Genomic DNA, 20,175 nt, shown 5'->3' on the forward strand with positions numbered 1-20,175 from the left:
GATTTATCTCTAGTCAAGTCTCTTCAACTACTGGTCCACCCAACTCTTAGCAACCAATTCCCAATAACTAAATCTATTTATAGTCTATTAACAGGCTATTATATCTACAATCAATAACTGATCTAAACTCAAAATAATAGATAAAAATCATCCTTTATTCTCCAGCTTGCATTAATTAATATTAGTAATCTTTGATTGGCAACTTCCTATAGAAAATTCATGAAAGTTTGGTGCCCTTCAGAAAAGAGGTACTAGTTTCTCCTTTTGAAGAGAGGAGAAATCCCCCTCCCCAGTATCTTTGTATATATACATGAATATACACCTTCAATTTACTCTTTTCTAATGTGGCCAAAACCTCCCCTTTTTAAAAATTATTGTGGATTAAGTGGTTAGATTCTGATTGTGTGAAGAAAGGAGTGGATTGGGTCACGAGGATAGAATGGCAGCAGGAAAAAGGCAGCAATAGAGTCAAAAAATCAGGGGATGGGTCACAGCAGATGTCCCCTGCACTGCACCCTGGAGTGCCCATCTGGGAAGCCCAGGCAAAATAAAAAGTCACAGTTGGATCCTGGGATGATGTGTGAGTGTTAGTGGGAAGAGAAAATGTTTGATGACCTGAGAGAAGAGCAGATTGCACTCTCTTTTTCAGTTTTTTTGTTTTCAGGACATTCTTGTGAGCATTGCCATGGAGCCTCCTTCCCTCCTCTTTCCCATGGGTTTTAGCCAAAGGGCAGAACATCTTCTCTTAAATTAATCAATCCTGGTCAGACAAGTACCCACAGGGAAGTCCTGCTCATACCCATGGCTCTCTGAGACTGCAGTGTGTAAGTCTTGAAATTCCTCAGACTTGTGAATGTTAAAAATTTTCCCCAATGGGGAATTCTCAATTGGAACAATTCCCTACTGGAACATTCCCCATTTTGACTGTGAGAACTCACCAGGATCAGAAATGGGAGGACCTCTAATCCACTCATACTTAAGACTGCTTTAGGGGAGAAAACTCCTTGCTAAACAATGAAAGTACTTGGACCCATGCTTATGATGAGGCAGGGAGTTCTTTGAGCCATGCCTGTTTTTAGAATTGATACAATAGGATGCTAGGTACCTATAAAGGTCAGGCAACTTGTAAACTTGCCAGGAGCAAAGAGGTGAAAACTTACTTAGAGGTTTTCTCTTGAGGGGATTAGTCGACTCAGCTGTGTTTTCTCTGGTTCAGACTTACTGAGGGGATTAGTCGACCCAGCAGTGTTTTTAGAATGGGTTGTCCTTTGGAAAACGTCTACAGTGATTGGTAGATGTAAGGACTTAGGGGAAGTGACATAGGAGAAAACCCCCTATATAAGAAAAAGCAGAATCTCTTGAAAGACAATCCTTTTGGAGAAAGCTCTGATGAGGATCGCTTGGGAAGAATCTCTTGAGAGAGGCTCTGAAGAAGGGAAGCTCTTGAAGGACAATCTCTAAGGAGGTCTCACTGGAGCTCCTCTGAGGGGACTCTGTCCCTCTGGAAGCTCTGGAGAGAGGCCCTTCATTTATTTTATTTTATTTTTTTAATTTTATAATATTTTATTTGATCATTTCCAAGCATTATTCTTTAAAGACAAAGATCATTTTCTTTTCCTCCTCCCCACCCCCCATAGCCGACGCGTGATTCCACTGGGTATCCATGTGTTCTTGATTCGAACCCATTGCCATGTTGTTAATATTTGCATTAGAGTTTCGTTTAGAGTCTGGAGAGAGGCCCTTTAAAACAGTCTCTGGCTGGATTTCTCTTTGAGGAGGACTGTGGCTGGAACTCTCTCTGGTGAAGTCAGCTGAGATAGAGCTGGCCTGGTGTCACTAGAATCCTTGCTTAGACAGACCTTGTGGTGAGTGTTAAAAGACTGACTGACTGATCTCTCTCTCTTAAGACTCAGGTCTAGGCCATGTTGGCTTAAGGCCCTTCATACTTATACTTTTCTCTCTCTCCCTTTCTTTGATTACTCATTGTATTATTAATTAAAATCTCTATAAAACCCAGTTGACTTGGGTATATTCATAATTGGGAATATATTCTCTGGCGACCACCTTATATTTGATTTAAAACCAAGACACTGTAGTGAAACATATTTTCTGCAGTCAAATTTACTCACCCACTCTTATATCTAGTATAATTTGTATCTTTCCACCATTTTAACTCACTACAGTTTATGACATCAACAATTTTAATTATAACAGTTTATGGCTCCCACTCTTTTAACTGCCACAGTTTATGGCAGACAACCATTTTAAATGTTACAAGTGCTCCCTAGTGTCCACATCTCCCCAATCACTGTATGAAGAGAGATGGGGAAAAGGCCTGAAACAAAACTGTGGTTGACTGTTATGACATGTTTGAACATGCAATAAAAGAGGTCTGGTCTTACAAGTAAGAATAAAACCAGGAGAGTGTAATGTCATAGAAAGCAAGAGGGAAGAGCACAGCATGGAGGAGATGGTGGATGATAGGGTCAAGGGCTACCAAGAGGTTAAGAGAGATAAAATGGCTTGATTTGGGAATACATCTCTTACTAACTGGCCCTGGGAACTCAAATTCATTTAATCCTCAGGGTTTCAGTTCCCTCTTCTATAAAATAATTGGAGTAATGATTGTCAAGATCTTATTCACCTCTAAATTCCCATGTGCTTTGTGGTGCCCAGAGAGGAATACAATATTGTAGATTTGACCTGACCAGGAAAGAATAACACAAGATCTTCACCTCTCTCATTCTTTTTTATTTTGTGTTATTATTTTTTTTATAAACCCTTACCTTCTGCCTTGGAATCAGTACTGTGTATTGGTTCCAAGGCAGAAGAATGGTAAGGCCTAGGCAATGTTACTTGCCCAGGGTCACACAGCTGGGAAGTGTCAGAGGCCAGATTTGAACTTTGGACCTCCTGACTCTAGGCCTGCCTCTCAATCCACCGATATACCCAACTATTCCCTCACCTCTCTGATTCTAATTGTTGTCAGTCACTTCAGTCCTGTCTGACTCTTTGTGATCTCATTTGGATTTTTTCCTTTTTGAGAAAAATAATGGATTAGTTTGTCATTACCTTCTGCTAATGCAGCTTTGATAAAGATCCTTGTTCTGCCTTTTATTTTCATTTGAATCCAATATAATTCTTTTCTCCTAGGATCTCTTGGCATGCCCTCTCCTATATTATTGATGTTTTTTTTTAATAAAATTTGAATATTTTTTGAACAAATTTTATGAATTTGTTTTTTGGAAAGAAAGCGTAATCCCCACTAGTAGCATCCTATTAGATTCATGCTAACCTGCCCTGTAAAAGTTCATTTATCCTAATAAAAATAGGTAAACCCTTTCACAATTGATTAACCCTTCAGGCTATATCAAAGCCCCTTTTGGATAGACCACTTAATTTAACTTCAGTTGCGGATATCAGAAGCATCCAATGATCTACGTAAGGTCAAGAGCTAGAAGCAATCTCAATGGCCAGATATTCCAAGCCCTTCATTTTCCAAATGAGGAAACTGAGGCCCATAAAGGAATAATAATAGCTAGTATTTCTATAGAGTATAAAGCGTTTTATGTAGTCTCTCTTTTGAGTCTCTGAAAAACCGTGTTATAATCATCTCATCTTTAGAGGAGAGTAAGGAAGAGCCTCAAAGAGATTGTAAAGCTGGGGTTCTTGTTAATAATAATGGATGGTTATGCTCACTGATTAAGTTGTTACACCAGTGAGATGTTGAGAGGATCAAGAAATCTGAGGCAGTGTCTTGAGGGTGGTAGCTATGAGAGAAGGAAAAGGGCAGCACCTTTCTCCCTCTCCCTGAAGTGAGCAGGAACAGAGGTGGATTTTAAAATCTATGGGAGAGGGAAGGGCAAATTTCTCTCTCCTCAAGTGATAGCTAGTAGTCTGTATCACTTGAATCCTTTTTGATGCAATGATTGAGGGGATGAGTTGTCAGTCTCCCTAGTCAGCAGTTCTTGAGGAAGGATTCTATATTACCTTTCCCTATGGAGATATGTGGCTGGCTTTATCTGACCTTGCCATGGTGGGACGGGTCTCTGGCTAGAGGCCTGTCCCCAGTTACTTAAGTTCTTTTTCCTTTTATGAATTAGGTCAAACTGAATCTGACTGCTAAAATAAGGGATTAAGGAGATAAGGAAAATGGGTTGAGGGGAAGAGGGTAGAAAGGTAGCCTTGACAGATAATCTGTGACTGCGAAAATGTGGGTTTCAAGACTTTGAATTGCCAAAACTATAAAGATAATTTTAGTGTCTTGATTTAAATAAAAAATAAGTGGTCGCCAAATATGAAATACCCAAGTCAGCTGGGTTTTATGGAGATTTTAATTTAAAAAAATGAAGGAATTAAGGAAAGAGAGAGAGAGAGAGTAAGAGGAAATAGTCGGAAAGGGCCAGCTTTAAGAGAGACTTAATCTCTCTTTAAAAAAGTCTCTTAAAAAAAAAGAGACTTTAAGAGTCCTTAATCACTCACCACAAGATTTTGTCCCAGGCAAAACTCTAGTGTTCAGAGAGACCCTCCAGTTAGCTCCTGAGCTCAACTAAGTTCAGCCACTGAGAGAGACCCACTCTCAGCTTCTGACTTCCTTTTAAAGAGAATTTTTTCTTGTGTCACCTCCCCTAAATTTTCATCTACCAATCACAGTAGACACTTTTCCTAGGACTGCCCATTCTTAGTTTTTAGTTCTCACCTTCTCTGGGTAGATTATATCTTCTGAGTATTTCACATCTCTTTGCTAAACTTGTCCCTTGCAAGTTGCCTGACCTTTTAGTGATTAATTTGACCTTCATAGGTACTTAGCACCCTTTTGTATTGGATCTAAAAATAGACCTAGCTTAAGGTATTTTACCTTACTATAAGTATGGGTTAAGTACTTTTCATTGTTCACTAAGGAGTTTTACAACTTTATCTTCCCCTAAAGTATGCCTAAGTATGGTGGAGTAATGTAAAGTTCTCAATACCTTCCTGACCAAGTACCTCCATTGTTTAAATGGGGAATAACCTTAACCAATAACCTTAAGATAATGTTCCAAGGTAGAGTCTGAGAAATTTTAAGATTCACAAATATATGCACTTGTTGGTACCAGGGGCCAATGCCTATGCCCACGAATCTCACAGCCCCTTTTCCCAACCAAATGCTCTTTCTATAGTCTAAATACTAGCCTATCCTAAATGAATAAACTAGAATCAGTTCTGAGAGGGAAGAAAGATCCAGGAGGGCTGGGCTCTGATTGTGAGAGTCCAAGTCAGCACCCCCTCAGCAATCTATGAAGTTTGAAGCAGGTGGAGAAACAGTAGTAGGATTTCTGGAGAGAAAACAGCTACTGATTTAAGGCAAGAAGCAAAGTCTTCACTGATGGCTTCAGAAGTTCTTCAGCCACCCAGAAACTGGACCTTAAAGCTCACAGTCCCAAGGTAGAAGACTCAGGGGCTCTTCCAATTGTCATCCCAGTCCTGTTGGTTAACCGTAGACATTTCAATCCTCCTTGCTCTATCCTAACAAGATTATGTGATTTACCAAAGAGTGTCTGGGGCAGATTTCAAACCCTGAGCTGTGTCAATCCAACTCCAACACTACTGCACCTGCCCACAGACCTCATCATTAGTGAGGAACAGAATGAGGATTCTATCTCGGATTCTCTAAGTTTTTTCTGGTTCTATCACATTATATTCTAAAATCTCAAGTTGTGACATTAAAAAGAATCAATTCAGGGGGCAGCTGTGTAGCTTGAAAGCCAGGCCTAGAGACAGGAGGACTGGGGTTCAAATCTAGCCTCAGCCACTTCCTAGCTGTGTGATCCTGGGCAAGTCACTTAACCCCCATTGCCTAGCCCTTACCACTCTTCTGCCTTGGAATCAATACACAGTATTGACTCCAAGAGGGAAGGGAAGGGTTTAAAAAAAAAAAGGAATTAATTCAATGAGTCAATCGGTGAACAAATACATGTACACAGATCTCTAAATGTAGACTCAATTTGTTAAGTCCCAATAAAATAAGAAAAGAGTCTAACGTCAGCCAAGAATGCAATTCTGTTGCAATCGTTACAAAGGCTATGACAACTGAGATCAGTTCTTTAAATCACCAGACATTAAGAGAGAACTTTGTGCTTTTTTTTTAGTTTTTTATTTTTCTCCAGATTACATATAAGTACAGTTTTTCAGTAAGCCTGTTCTTCAGTGATACATCTGTCACTCAGTGGAGTTACTTGTTAGCTCCCAAAGGGGAGAAGGATGAGGGGAGGGAAAGATCATGAATCAGGTAACCACGGCAAAATTCTAAATAAATAAAAATTTAAAAATAAAGTAATAATAAAAATGATCCTGTTTTCACATTTTGTGATCTATGTTTTCCTCCTCCATCCTAGCCTTCTCCTTTTCCCAAGACAGAAGGAAATAGGATAAAGGTTAGATATGTGTTATTATTACTACACATTTACATGGTCATCATGTTGTGGAAAAGACAAACATTCCTTACACTGGAGGAAACTTGGTGGTGTGAATTTTAAAAGTCTCCATGTTGGTCTAGCACCCAAAAATTGTACACACCCACACTACACGGGCATGTGCTAGTCAATGACAAATCAGAAATAACCAACTGCCCACCTGGGCTGTCCTAAGCTAAGCTAGAGCCAACCATTGGCACTTGTAAGACACAGGAAGTGAGGTAAGGAACAGCCTCTGGATTTCGCTCACTTCCTGTGGAGAGAGCTAGACACCAGTTGGTGTTAGGAGCTTGGAGAGAGAGGACGGCCGCAGACAGCTTTCCTTCAGATCACTCACGTGAGTTAAGGACTGATTCTTTCCACCTTGGCCCTTTGGGCCTAAAACTCCCTCTGCCTTGGTCAGAGGTTGAGTAGCCCCTTTCCCTTTTCTCTTCTCTCCTTCTCTCCCTCTCCTTTCCCTACTCCCAGTGTGATTAAACCTCCATAAACTGCATTTTGACTTGAGTGCTTCATTTTAGGAATTTCATAAGTAAATTCCTTGGCGGCCATTGTTCAATATTACATCAATCCTAAAAGGTGAAATTTCAACCATAACAGTGGACAGAGAAAGTGGAGAATGCCGTGCTTCAATCTGTGTTCAGACTTTGTCAGTTCCTTCCATAGCACCGGATGGCCCTTTTCATTACGAGTCCCTTGGAATAGTCCTGGGTCTTGGCATTGCTGATAATAACAGCGCATCCTCGTACATTAATCCTTTTCCTGTGTACAACCTTCTCCTGGTTCTGCTCACTTCACTTTCCATCTCTTCATATAATGGTTTCAAAGTGTCTCTGAGGCTTACCCAAAATTGGAATCTTCCCAGGAGATTTGCATCCACCCCACTTTGGCTACTCCAGGAAACTGAGGCAAGCAGGCTCAAGTGACGTGTCCAGGGTCCTGCAGGGGGAGAATTCAGGCCTCCCTGACTCCAGGCCTTGAGCTCTAGCAGGCCCTGAGGTGCTAAAGGCCCTGGAAGGGCTTCTCTCCCTGCACAATTCTTCCTTTGCTATCCTCAGAGCCCAGGGCTGCTGCTCTGAATTCCTCTCTGCTGTCTCTGGGGTTCAGGAGGGGAGAACACACAGGCCTGGGCTGGGCATGGCCTGCCCTTCCCTGGGATAGGGGTGTCAGGGCCCCCCAGACCCTTCCCTGGACTCCAGACTCTCCTTCCAGACTTTGGACCTGTCCAGGCTGAGCTGGGAGGCAGCCCTAAAGGGAGGCCCAGGCGGGGAGGCCTCCTGGGAGGTGACTGGGCCTGCCCTCAGGGGAGGCAGCAGGGGGTGTCCAGCACCCTCTGGGGGGCCCTCCGAGGCCTGCCAGCCCCCAGGAGCCCAGGAGGAGCTCTTTCCTGCAGGCCCCCCAGGCCCGGCCCCCAGAAGCCTGGCTCCTGCCCTCCCCCAACAGGAAGAACTTTCCCCCTGGGGCCTCCTCTCAGGCCTTCAACTCCCCATTCTGGGCCAGGCCTCTCAGGGCAGGGGGCCGCCTCTAGCAAGAGCCTCCTGGCCTCCCTTCCTCCTCCCTGTCCCTCCCCAGCACAAGCCCTGCCTTCTCCCAGCTCTCCCCTGCCATGTTCCCCTTCTTGTTTAAGCCTCCCCTTCTGTGTCACAGTCAGGGCTGAGTCTGGGCTCCAGAAGGCCCAGAAGTGTCCCAGGACACATTTGCACCCAGAACCTCTGCTCTCCAGGCAGGCTCTATCCTTGGGGCCATCTGGCTGCCCTGGACTCGGCTTCTTCCCAGAGCTTTTCCCCCACATCCCTCCTGGTGCTTCCAGGCATTCCCCACCCTGTTGGCCCCCCTGCAGGCTGGGCCCCCAACTTACCTCTCCTCCAGCCAGAAAGTCTCCCCCAGGGCCTGCCTCCATGCTGGCCTCCCTGTACCAGGAAGCAGCCTTTCCTTGTGTCTTGTCAAAACCCATCGGGCCACTTTGGGGCACAACTTCCGGGGCTGGGAGGGCCTCAGGGCATGGACGGCCCCCCATCCTCCAAGGCCTGGAGCAGAGCAGGTGGGGGTCTGGGGCCTTGTTAGCTCCCTGGGAGAGGAAAGGGGCGTCTGGGAGGAAGAGGAAGCCAGCCTAATGGGTACATGAGGGTACGCAGACACAGGGAGGTGCAGGAGAGGAACAGACTGGCATCTCTGAGCAACGTCTGCCAGGATTGAATGGCCGGGAGAGGAGGCCGAAGGCTGCAGAGGCCCCCTTGGCTCTGCACCGGGTCATTGCTGGCTGGCATCAAAGAAGCTTCATGAAGTGGCTGCCGAGCCTGCACGAACAGAGCCACCAAGTGACATGGGCGCTGTACCCCAGAAACCCAGGCCAACCTTTAGCAGGGAAACTCCCTCTTTTGCCTCCTCCTGACTCTGAGCCTAAAAACACCCAGTGAGCCCTCTAGGGTCCCGAGATGCCTGTCTTCCTTTGATCGTCCTCTAGATGGACAGAAAGGGGCACCCTCAGACCACACCTCGATCCTGTCCCCTAAAACTGAGGCATCTCTATGTCCCCAGGCAGACATCACCCCACCTCATGCCTGGGTGACTAACTGTTGTGAAGAATGTATAAAATCCCCCAACTGACATCGTGGGGAACAGCCTCCCCGCCCTGCTGCCCCGCCCTGCCACCCTCCTGGCCGCTCTCAACATTACTCTCTAAGTTAATAAAGCTCGTTTGCTTTAAGCTAAGGTTTGGAGTCTTGCATGCTTGCAAAAGGCATCCATGCCCATAACAAAGGCAGGCCCCGGGACAGGCCGAGGGAGGCCCCCACAACGCAGCCTCGGGGCCTGGGAACACCGTGGGGCTGGGGGGAGCCCGTGCCTGGGGATGTCCACAGAATGGAAGAGCTCAGGCTCTCCTCCCCCGCCTGAGGGAGGAGCAGAGAAAGCGGGGACGGGCGCCCCAGGGGCCCGGCAAAGGGGCTGGGAGAGGCCTCGGTCCCAGAAGAGAAGCCCAGAAACCCGGGGAGGGTCCTTCGGCAGCCGGCTCTCCCAGCTCCCTCCTGGGCGCTCGGGGTGGGGTTGCCGGGGGACAACTAGCCTCTGGGGGAGCTTCCCCACTGCCAGTCCGGGGCAGTGAACCGGAAGACAGCGGGGTGGGGTAGGAAACGCCGGCTTAGGAGGCCTCAGGGCCGAGGGACTGCAAGGATACTGGCAGGGAATTCCTTCACGTAGGGCGGGGACTTCGCTGCGAAGCTTTTTATTTCCTCTAGTCCAGCGAGGCCCCGCCCTCCTTCCCCCATTCGCTCGGTTTTTCTCGGAGACACGCCTTTAACCCCCGCTTTTGTCCCGCCCTTTCCTCAGGAGTTCGCTCCTCCTTAGTGGAAGGCAAGTTAATAGGCAGGAGCTCCTGGAGCATGCGCAGAAGCCTCGGCTCTGTTTCAAGGTTCCCTCCAGGTGTCAGAGGAACCTGAAGTATGCCTCCTCGCTCTAATGAGAAAGTCAGACGATCGGAACAACACTGGGGTGGGGGGGAGCACTGAGGGGAATCACGGTCAGGGGCCAATGAGGAAGCACCAGGGGGCCGGTGGGGTGAGTGCGGGATATGGTGCAGATCTGTCCCAGGTCCCCCACCCCCAACCACGAGTCCCTCTGCCCCGTTCGGTAATGGAGCCTCCTGTATCAGGTGCCGGGGAGGGTCCGAGGACCCAGGGCACGGCTAGAGCTGGACAAAGGCTGGGATTGTGTTTGGAAAGAGTGGCGGGGAAGGGGGGTCTCTCTGACAAGGTTAGGGAGTCTTCCTTCTTCAGACTGAGACGTGCCCTCCGTAGGCGCGGGCTCCTGGAGGAAGCACCAGTACAAGCAAAGGCGCGGCAGCTGGCTTAGGGGATAATGGGGGCGAAACGGGCCCACCAGAATCACGACCAGAACTCGGGCGCTCCCGGCGTGACCCGAAGCCCTGCACCCATTGCCCAGAGTCAGAGACCAAGGCCGTTTCTCTTCTCCCAGGTCCCTCAAGTGACAGGGGAGGAACAGCAGCTAAGCCAGGGAAAGGGCCGGCAGCGCAGGTGAGGGTATAGAGTGCGCAGGCGCGCCCAGAGGGACTCCCCTCTATTCAGTCTGGAGGAAGGCCTCCCAGGAACCAGCTGGAGAGAACTCAAAGGCTACATACTGGAAAGTGGAGGCGGAAACTGAAGGAAGCCACCCTTGGGCCCCTCCAGGATGGAATGTTTGGCGGCCAGTAGACTGCCAGGAGGGGTCCCTAATTCCCTGAGGGGTGAATGAGAAGTCAGGGAGCTGGAGCCCGCACACTCAGTTCACCCATTGCAAAGCCTTCTGGGAAGGGACCGGGCTTAAGTAAGGGGTAGAGCTTGGGCATACGGGAGGGGACGCTGCAGGCTGACCTGATTTGGAGGAGAAGGTAAGGCGAGGGGGCGGGGTCTGGGCAGGTCACCAGAGGGCGTGGGCTGTGAGGCGATGGGTGGGGCCTAAAGGTCAGGCTCACTGGGCCAAAAGGGTTGGGTTCCATCTGGGGGCGGGCTCTGAGGGTTTTAAACTGGACTTCTTAGATTTACCTTTGCTTCCCCCATCTTAGACTTTCATGGCCCTGGGCTCCTGCATAGCATGTGCTGTCCTGGAGGAGATGAGGTTGGCTCCAGGAGGCCCCCACCTGAATTCTCTTTCCTTTTCCCCCCTCCTCCCTTTCACTTCCCCACTGGAGACCCATTCCCCTCCTCTCTCTTTCTCATCCCTCCCCTCCCCCATCTGTCTCAGGTCCCTCCCGTCAAAGCTGTATTAAATAGTAGATACATACGAAAAAATACAGATACCTATATTCCAGGTTACGTATTTGATATTGGGGTGGGGCAGCCAGAAGTCATCTTCATCTTCAGTGATTCTGAGGCCTCTGCATCAGTTTCCCCACCTCCAGCTAATTTATTATTATTTGTCCATATCAAGGGATAAGCTTGGTGAATGCAACCAGATTATGAGGCAAATTGGTGTGTAGACAAAAGCTAATTCATCCCAGGAAAAGGTGTGTTTACATTCTTTGTTTGAGATAGGAACACTTTGGTGTAACAAATTAACTAGGGATGGTGCTGGGGAGAAAAGTCAAGGTGGCAGTTGATCAGTGGCCTCAGGACTGTCCCTTATGTTTTGAGGCCTCCAAAAAGAGGAAAGATATATGTTACTTTCCTGCTTGCTACATTCAACTTTCTATTCTGTATCCACCATTAGGGCCTCCTACCCATAGTGACAGAAAAGTCCTGGAAGCAGCAAAACTGAAAGAGAAGAGAGTGAAATCTGTTTTTCCCTCAGTTTATCAAACTTTTTCTCCTCCCACTAACCCTCACACATCATCTCAGAAGCCAACTGTGGCTTTCTATTTTGCATGGGAATTCAAGAGGGGAACTCCAAGATGCAGTGCAGCGGACATATGCCATGACCAGTGTCTCCCTATTTCTTGACTCTATTGCTGTCTTTTCCTGCTGCCATTCTATCTTCATGATCAAATCCAATCCATGATTTCCTTCACACAATCAGAATCTAAGCACTTAATCTATAATAGTTTTGAAAAAGGGGAGGTTTTGGACACATTAGAATAGAGTAAATTTAAGGTATGTATTCATGTATTTATGAAAAGCTGCTGGGGAGGGGGATTTCTCTACATTCATGAGGAGAGGGATTTCTCTACATTCATGAGGAGAATTTAATATATACCTTCTGAAAAGCAAGGAACTTTCACTAATTTTCTATAGGAAGCTGCCAATCAAAGATAACTAATACTAATTGATGCAGGCTGGAAAATAAAGCAAGATGTTATCTCATACAATAAGTTTCCCTTGAGTGTGGAAACTCTGATATCTGGCAAGATGATTGCTTTCTATTGTGACCGTGAAAAAGTGGATTTCAAGACTGTGAATTGCCAAAACTGTAAAGATAATTTTTAGTGTCTTGATTTAAATCAAAAGTAAGTGGTTGCCATGGGAAAAATTCCCAAATATGAAAATACCCAAGTCAGCTGGGTTTTATGGAGATTTTAATTACTACAAATGAAGGAATTAAGGGAAGAGAGAGAGAGTAGAGAGTAAGAGAAAATAGTATGAAGGTCCTAGGCCAAATGGCCTAGGCCTGAGCCTTAAGAGAGACTAGCCAGTCTTTAATCAATCACCACAAGATCGTCCTAAAGCAAAACTCCAGTCCTTCACTGAAATCCTCAACTCCTGAACTGAGTTCAGAGACCCAGCTCCTTCAAAATTACTCCAAACTCCCCCACTAAGTTCAGAGAGCCAGTTCCTTTTAAAGAGAAATTTCTCTCAAGTTACCTCCCCTAAAATTTCACATCTACCAATCACAATAGACATTTTCCCCAGGACTGTCCATTCTTAGTTCACATCTTCTTTTGTTATCACCTTCTCTGATTAGATTATATCTTCTGAGTATTTCACATCTCTTTGCTAAGCTTGCCCTTTGTAAGTTGCTTGACCTTTTTAGTGATTAATTTAATAGGTACTTAGTACTCTTTTGTATTAGATCTAAAATAGTGGACTCTCTGATGTGACACAAGATAGCCCTTCCGTGCAAAAGTCTTTCCACAATGTTTACATTCATAAGGTTTCTCTCCAGTGTGGATGCTCCTCTGAAGGGCTTCCCAGTAGGCTGGTCAAGGGGGAATCGTTCATTGCCTCCATAACACTGATCATGAACCGCGTAGGATCCTTTACAGAAGTCACCGTGAGGACCATTTTAGGGAGAGTGAGGCCCAAGTAGGACACTAACTGTGTAGCAGGCATCCATTATAATAGCAGAAGATGGGCCGCCGTGCTGGAAGGGATGGAGTCTACCCATGCCTGCCCCACGTCTCTGGGGGATCTTGGCTCCAGGAGGGCTGGGTGCCACCTGCAGCTTCCACTGACCAGAGCTAACGTTTGGATCTTCAGCCCAGAGACGTCTCTGATCCCCACAATATTTTCCATGGAGGGAACAACACGGATGAACTGCAGGAACCCACCAGGCCAGGCAGATCCAGGGGTCCCCCGGGTCAGATGGCCGCCCTGGCCCTGACTGGCCTTCAGGAACCAGAAGTGCTCTTTGATGCCACCTTCCTGCCAGGCTTCTGCCTCACTGGCTCCCCAGCTCCCACCAGGGCCTGCTCTCCTCCCTGGGGCAGCTCTCCTCAGCCAGCCCAGCCTTCTCCCCTGGCGCCCCTCTGCCCATCCTGATGCCAGCCCCTGCCAGGCTCTTTCCTCCTGGGGCTGGGAAAGCCCAATGCTGTCTGTCACCCCCCCCATTCCACAGCTCCTCCCACTGAGGCCCTTCTGTGGCCAGGGGGGAAGGGCTGTCAGCAGGGCATGTGGGGGAGAAGCTCAGGGCCTGCCCTGGAGGCTGCCTTTGCTGTGTGGACAGAACAAGGCCGGGAAAGCGGGGAAAGCGTGGATGGAGGGCAGCCAGGGCTGACCCTGGAGCTCCCCCTGAGCACAAGCAGTGATGGCGCCCCTGGAGGCCTGGCAGAGACACAGCTCTGAGTTCTGCTGGATTCCAACCTGGCCCGGGGAGGGGCTGCACTCACCTGGGAGGGGGCCTCGGGGTCCCAGGGGCCATTCCTCTGGCTGGGGGCTCTCTGCTGGGGCCACCCTGGGGTCCTTCAGGGGGTGGCAGCCCGGAGGGGGGGGGAGACTTCCTCTGTGTGTGCCTGGGGGAAAGAGAGAGGGGGAGGGTCAGAGGGGTTCCCAGGCCCTTCCCTGGCCTGAGGGAGGAACAGGGAGTCTCAGGCTGGGAAAGGGCCTTGGACTGGCCAGGCAGGACCCTCCCCGCCCCCTCTGCCGCCATCTTTGGCTTCATTCCATTCAGAAACTGCACTGGGTGGATTGGGGGAGCCTCCTGGGGAGAGGGCTTACAGGGGACTGGGGGGCTGGAAGGGAGACGGGCATCAGGTGGGCGCTGGGAGAGTGGGCTGGCATTTCCTCAGTGTCCCAACTCAAGGATCCTCCCATGGCATGTGGGCCCAGGATACTCCCTCCAAAGTTGGCTGCTTGTCTCCTTGGCCTGTTGTGACCTGGATGGCCCCCTGCCGGAAGGGCCCAGACCAGCGCATCCCCCATCCTGTCACTGCACCCCCCACCCCAAGCAGCCTCCAGGCTCGTTCTCCAGGCCCAGAGAGAGCCGTCCCAGCCTGAGCAGGGCACTTCCGCGTTAGTCTTTTCTCTGGCTCTTTAAAGTGAGGGACAGGCAGGGAGACAGGCACAGTAACGGTCCCTTCCCTCCTCCTAAACTCTTTCAGAGCCTGGGGCTCCTGCCCCGCCTCTTTTGCGCATGCGCACCCCCCCCCCCCACGCTGAGGTCTGAGGTTTCTTCACCCTGCAGGTGTTCGGGAGCAGAAAGTCTTAGTTGACAGGATGGCCTTGGCTCCCCTCCCCTCCCCCTCTAATTCCCCAGAAACGGTCTAAGAAGCACCACTGTGGACCTTCCAGGAGCTGAGACGGACCACAAGAGATTTCCAGAATGACTCGGGTTGCCACAAGGGGCGGGGCCAAGATTTCTGTGGCCTTGGACCCTCGGCATTCTGGGAAATGGAGTCCTCCGGCCCGGAACCCTGAGTTTAAAAGCCTGCAGCCTTCTCGCCTGCTACTCCAATCCCCCCCAGTCCTGCCTCGCTTCTTTAATCTCGAAACTGCCTCAGGCCGGAGCCCTGCACTCGGCAGGCGCCTAATAAGTGTCTATTGATTCAGGGACCCATAGATCAATGGATCGAAGCTCTACAGGGCCTGGGTAGGTGGCGCTCAGATCCCCGCCTTCGGATCCACACACTCAGCCTCTCCCCTCCCCCCACGACGCTTTTACCCAGCACCCCCTACTTGTAGGTGGGCTCTTGTTTGCGCATGCGCACATGCTTTCCCTAGACTCCAAGGCTCACTATGAGGGAATGGCTCCATCCCAGTCTTCTCCTTCCCCAGGAGTTTAGGAGGAGAAAGTCTCAATGGTGAGAGCACGGAGCCCAGGGCACCCCGGGTACCTGGCTCCCTCCATTTACTCGTTCCCCTCCTCTCCCCCTCTCCCCCAGCAAAGGTCCCAGAAATACAGCTGCATACCTTCCACTATTTGAGACTGCGGAGCCTGGTATGACGTCAGAACGTAGGCATTCTGGGAAATGATCTTCCAGGGGAAAGGGCCATGGCTTACATGAAGTCATGTTACAGGTGTTCTGGGAAATGAAGTCTTTTGCGTGGGCTCCTGGGTTTAGGGCTGTTGTGGGGGAGGGGTTACAAAGGAATTGTTCCCAAATGGGGGGGGCGGGGGGCTGCAGCCTTCTCACTCCACCTCCATTTCTCCTTTCTGCCCTGCTTTGTTGCTTCTTCCTTAGCCTGGAATCTGCCTCAGAATGCGGCTTGGCCCAGAGCAGGTGCCTAATAAATGTCTATTGATTGACAACAATCCACAGATCTGTGCTGCCCAGGGTTTGGGGAGGTGGCTTGGAAACTGAGGCTGAGGGCAGCAGCTGACAGTCCTGGGCCGAAGCCCAGCCCAAAGTTCTCCTCCCACAGGTTCTCTCCTCCAGGGATCTTTCTGAACATTCTGCTGCTCCTTCTGCTTTGGGGGAACCCTGGGAGACTCCCCAAAGGTGGGGCCAACCCTATCCCCATTTGGAGGAATCTAATGACTTGGGGGCTGCCCTCCTGGACCTGGAACCCCCAAGAACTGGGCTCAAACATGGCCAGACTGACCAAGGCCCTTCCCCAGCCTTTTCCTCAGTTTCCTCTGTGTGGAGTGAAATTCTGGCAGGGCTCCATCCCCCATGAACCACTCTAATGAGTGTCTCCTGTCTAGGAGATGATGCTGGCAGAGTTCACGGGCTTCATTGGGGGGGGCACAGACTGAGACTGCCTGGGCCAAGACAGCATCCTTGGGGTGGGGGTGGGGGTGGGGAGAAGTGAGGGAGAGAGTGACAGGGACAGAGACAGGGAGAGACAGAGTGAGGGAGGCTCCACATTGGGGGGCTCAGAAGTGACTCAGGTCACAGGGATCCCCCCAGTGTGGCTCCACCTTCCCATCCTCTGCATCTGGTTCTACCTCCTCCTGTCCTCCTTGGGCTTTCCCAGAGCCTCAGAGTATCTTCTAACGTTTCCCAGCATTTGGGAAGAGCCTGAAGTTCCCACTTCTTAGTCCAGTCAGGTTTTCAGGCCTGTCCAAGGATTGATCAGACGAACAAGTCGGGCTGAAACACTCGGAAGTGTTTTCCCGTTAGAGCATCGCTGAGGACGTGAAGGTCATAACTTGTACGTGTGGAGGTTTCTCTCTCCCACCAGGTCACCCCCAAATGTCTTCCCTCGGGAACAGAAAAGGGGGCTTTTATCCACACTGGAGGGAACATCGAGGATCTACACTGATACGCATACATGAAGCTGCTCCGGGAGGGGTTTCTTCTCTCAAAAGCAGAGATTGGCAGCTCCTAGTGGAGGGCACCGAACTTCACTGTTTCTCTAGGAAGCTGCCCATCTAGGATGACTAACACTAATCTAGGTATGTTGGGGAATAATGCACAATGTCATCCCACACCATCCTCCCTCAAATTTGCATTATTCCCCTTCCTGAAGGCCTTCTCTCCCATGAAGCACTGCATCTGCTACAGTATCTTTCTGGGTCTCATCTTGCATTTTTTTTGCTGTCTTAAAATCATCATTGGGGACCTTCTGGTCAGGATGGGGTTTCTGAACTACAATATGCATCCCCTCTACCATTCTTGGAATCAGAATAATAAAGCAGGGGGCGGAGCAAGGTGTAAGTCCAAGATACAGACACTGATTATGACTGGAACGACATTGTCCTCCTCAGTCCATGGAGCAGGATTTGCCCCTGATCAACTGATCCAATTCACATTCTTGTCTGATCACAGGAGTTTGTCACAAAAGAAAAGGCAGGGGAAATGATCTTTAACAGTCCTGATGGTTCTTTTCAGGACAGAATGAGTGGGTCAACACTGTCTGACTTCATATACTGTCACTGACTTGTGCCATAACTGTTTCACTCAGGGACCATCAGAATCCGGTGTGCCTTCCCAAGACAGAAGGATCTTACCTCAGTTTCAGACTTGGCTAAATAAATCTCTTGGTTGATTTAAAATTCAGTGGGATTCTCATCATTCTTCTGTTTTGCCTCAGATATCTTATTTAGATTCTGGTTTCAAGTCACTACTGATATTATGCCCTCAATTATCAGGGCTAGGATTGCTGGGGAAGCTGGAAGTCATCATGGCAGAAACTTGGCATCTACCAATACCTTACACTGTATGCCAAAGTAAAGTAAAAATGGACATATGATTTAGAAATAATGAGTCAGACCATAAGCAAATGAGAGGAACCTAGGATAGCGTACCCGACAGATCTACAGATAGGGGAAATATTTATGTCCAAAGAAGACAGAGAATATCATGAAATGTAAAAATAGATAACTTTGATGACATTAAATGAAAAAGTTTTTGAGTTTTTTTTTTTCAGAAAGAAAACTAATGTCACTGAGATTAGAAGGGAAACAATTGAGCAAAAATGTATTACAAGTATAATACGGTTGAGAAGCTGACTGAAGTGTTCTTTCCACCTGTTGCTGATGCCTTTTTTATCTTTTATGAGAGTGTCACTGTCAGAGGATAGCAAGGGAGTGGTGGTGGGTTTTGATGGCCCATAGACAGTCTTGAGGGCACTGAAAAATTGTTTGTAGTTTTTCATATCAGCAAACTGCTGGATTTCTTCTGCCTTTTTTCCCCACCATCGGTCTTGCATCTTCCTGATCTTACGCTGTGCCTTGTCTTGGAGAGACTTAAATCTGTCCATTTTAGGAGCAGAGTTTGGGTTATTTTGCCAATCCATAAAGGCTTTGTTCTTCTTCCTCAATAGGTCTTCAATAACAGTGTTGTTCTCGTCGAACCAGTCCTGGTGGTTGCGTTGTTTTGGGCCTAGGACTGCCTTTGATGTTTCCTTCACTGCGTCTCTGAACTGGTTCCATTTCTCGGTTGAGCTTCCAGTGAGTGGTCCCTTGGCAGACAGCTTGTTGTCCAGGCAGGACTGGAATGTTTGCAAATAAGATGGATCTCTAAGAGGACTCATGGTGTAAAATGTGCCAACTGGGCTCGTTTTGGATGGCGAGGCGCAATGCGCATTTGAAGAGTCGCTCTAACCAATCGGTGGTCTGTCCAGCATTCAGCTCCTCTCATGGCTCTGGTGATCTTTACATCCTGGATGTCTCGCCAGCGTACAATGATGTAGTCAATGAGACTGTTTTGATCTTGGGTGCATCCACGTTGTTTTATATTTGTTCACCATTCTGAACACAGTGTTTGTGATGGTGAGTTCGAACTCTGAGCATTTGCTGAGTAGCAGTAGGCCATTGTTGTTCATTTTGCCCACGCTGTGTTTGCCGAGCACTCCTTTCTATCTTTCATGGTCCTGGCCAACGTGGGCATTGAAGTCTCCCAGTAGTATCAGCTTGTCATTTGTGGGCACTGAGTGCAGGACGGCACATAGGTCAGAGTAGAACTGCTCGATGGTCTCCTCTGTGCTGGTCAGTGTTGGGGAATATGCGCTGATGATTGTGGCATACAGGTCTTTGCTGAGAGGCAAACGGATCTTCATGAGCCTCTCGCTGATGTCCACAGGCAAGTCTGGCAGCTGTTTGAGCAAACTGGTCTTGATGGCCAGGCCAACACCGTGGATTCTGTCTTCATTTGTGGCTCTACCTTTCCAGAAGAAGGTGTATCCAGTGGTGGGCTCGCTGAGTGATCCCTCTTCTGGTAAGTGTGTTTCGCATAAGGCTGCAATGTCGATGTTATATCACGCCAGTTCTTTACCGATTAGAGCTGTTCTTCTCTCAGGTCTTGGGGTATTCTCTCTTATCAAGTAATGTCCTGATGTTCCATGCTCCTAGTAGGAGTTTCTTTGTATTTTTTCTTTTATTTCGACCTCTTAAAGGGGATGACCCGCCAGTCACGGTGTGCTGACCGGGTGTTTGTAGGGCAGGCAATGTTTGGGACACCTTTTCTAGTCCCCTCCCTTGATTAGGGTGAGCAGTGCTGTCCTAGAGAGGGCTGCTCAGTCGCCCAAGATGCAGCCAAACGTCCCTGCTGCCCACAGGGCCAAGCAACCACTGGTCCATCATCAGCAACAGGTGGAAAGAACACTTCAGTCAGCTTCTCAACTGACCCTCTTCAGTTGACCAAAGCGCCCTTGACCAGATCCCCCAAAACCGCTCCATTGAACAACTTGATGTCCCTCCTTCAATAGAGGAAGTCCAAAAAGCCATCAAACAAATGAGTGCAGGCAAGGCACCCGGTAAAGATGGGATCCCAACTGAAGTGTACAAGGCCTTAAATGGAAAGGCGCTCCAGGCATTCCACATAGTACTGACCAGCATATGGGAAGAGGAAGACATGCCCCCAGAACTCAGATATGCCTCCATTGTAGCCCTATACAAGAACAAAGGCTCACGAGCAGCCTGTGACAACTACAGAGGCATCTCACTACTCTCCACTGCCAGAAAGATCATCTGTTTCAGAGCAGAACCTGCCTGAATCACAATGTGGCTTCCGACCAGATCGCAGCACCATCGACATGGTCTTTATGGTGAGGCAAATGCAGGAAAAATGCCTTGAGCAGAACCTGAGTCTCTACATTGTCTTCAAAGACCTGACAAAGGCATTCGACACAGTAAACAGGGACGCATTGTGGGTGATCCTCAGCAAGCTTGGTTGCCCAGCAAAATTCATCAAACTGAT

General features: G+C 48.6%; 1 long non-coding RNA gene across 2 annotated transcripts; it reads right to left on the reverse strand.

Annotated features, from left to right (window-relative positions):
• Positions 1-11,223: 11,223 nt before the first annotated feature.
• LOC103104398 (uncharacterized) lies at positions 11,224-15,567 on the reverse strand. Of its 2 annotated transcripts, none has more exons than XR_466174.2 (3): positions 15,503-15,567; positions 13,984-14,106; positions 11,224-11,695 (listed from the first exon to the last, which is right to left on the reverse strand). It is a non-coding gene; the product is annotated as an uncharacterized LOC103104398 (long non-coding RNA). The 2 variants fall into 2 exon arrangements; XR_008917137.1 differs by lacking the exon at positions 15,503-15,567 and adding an exon at positions 14,771-15,074.
• Positions 15,568-20,175: the final 4,608 nt, after the last annotated feature.

Source organism: Monodelphis domestica, chromosome 3 (assembly GCF_027887165.1).
Source record: "Monodelphis domestica isolate mMonDom1 chromosome 3, mMonDom1.pri, whole genome shotgun sequence".
In the NCBI taxonomy this organism is placed as follows: Eukaryota; Metazoa; Chordata; class Mammalia; order Didelphimorphia; family Didelphidae; genus Monodelphis; species Monodelphis domestica.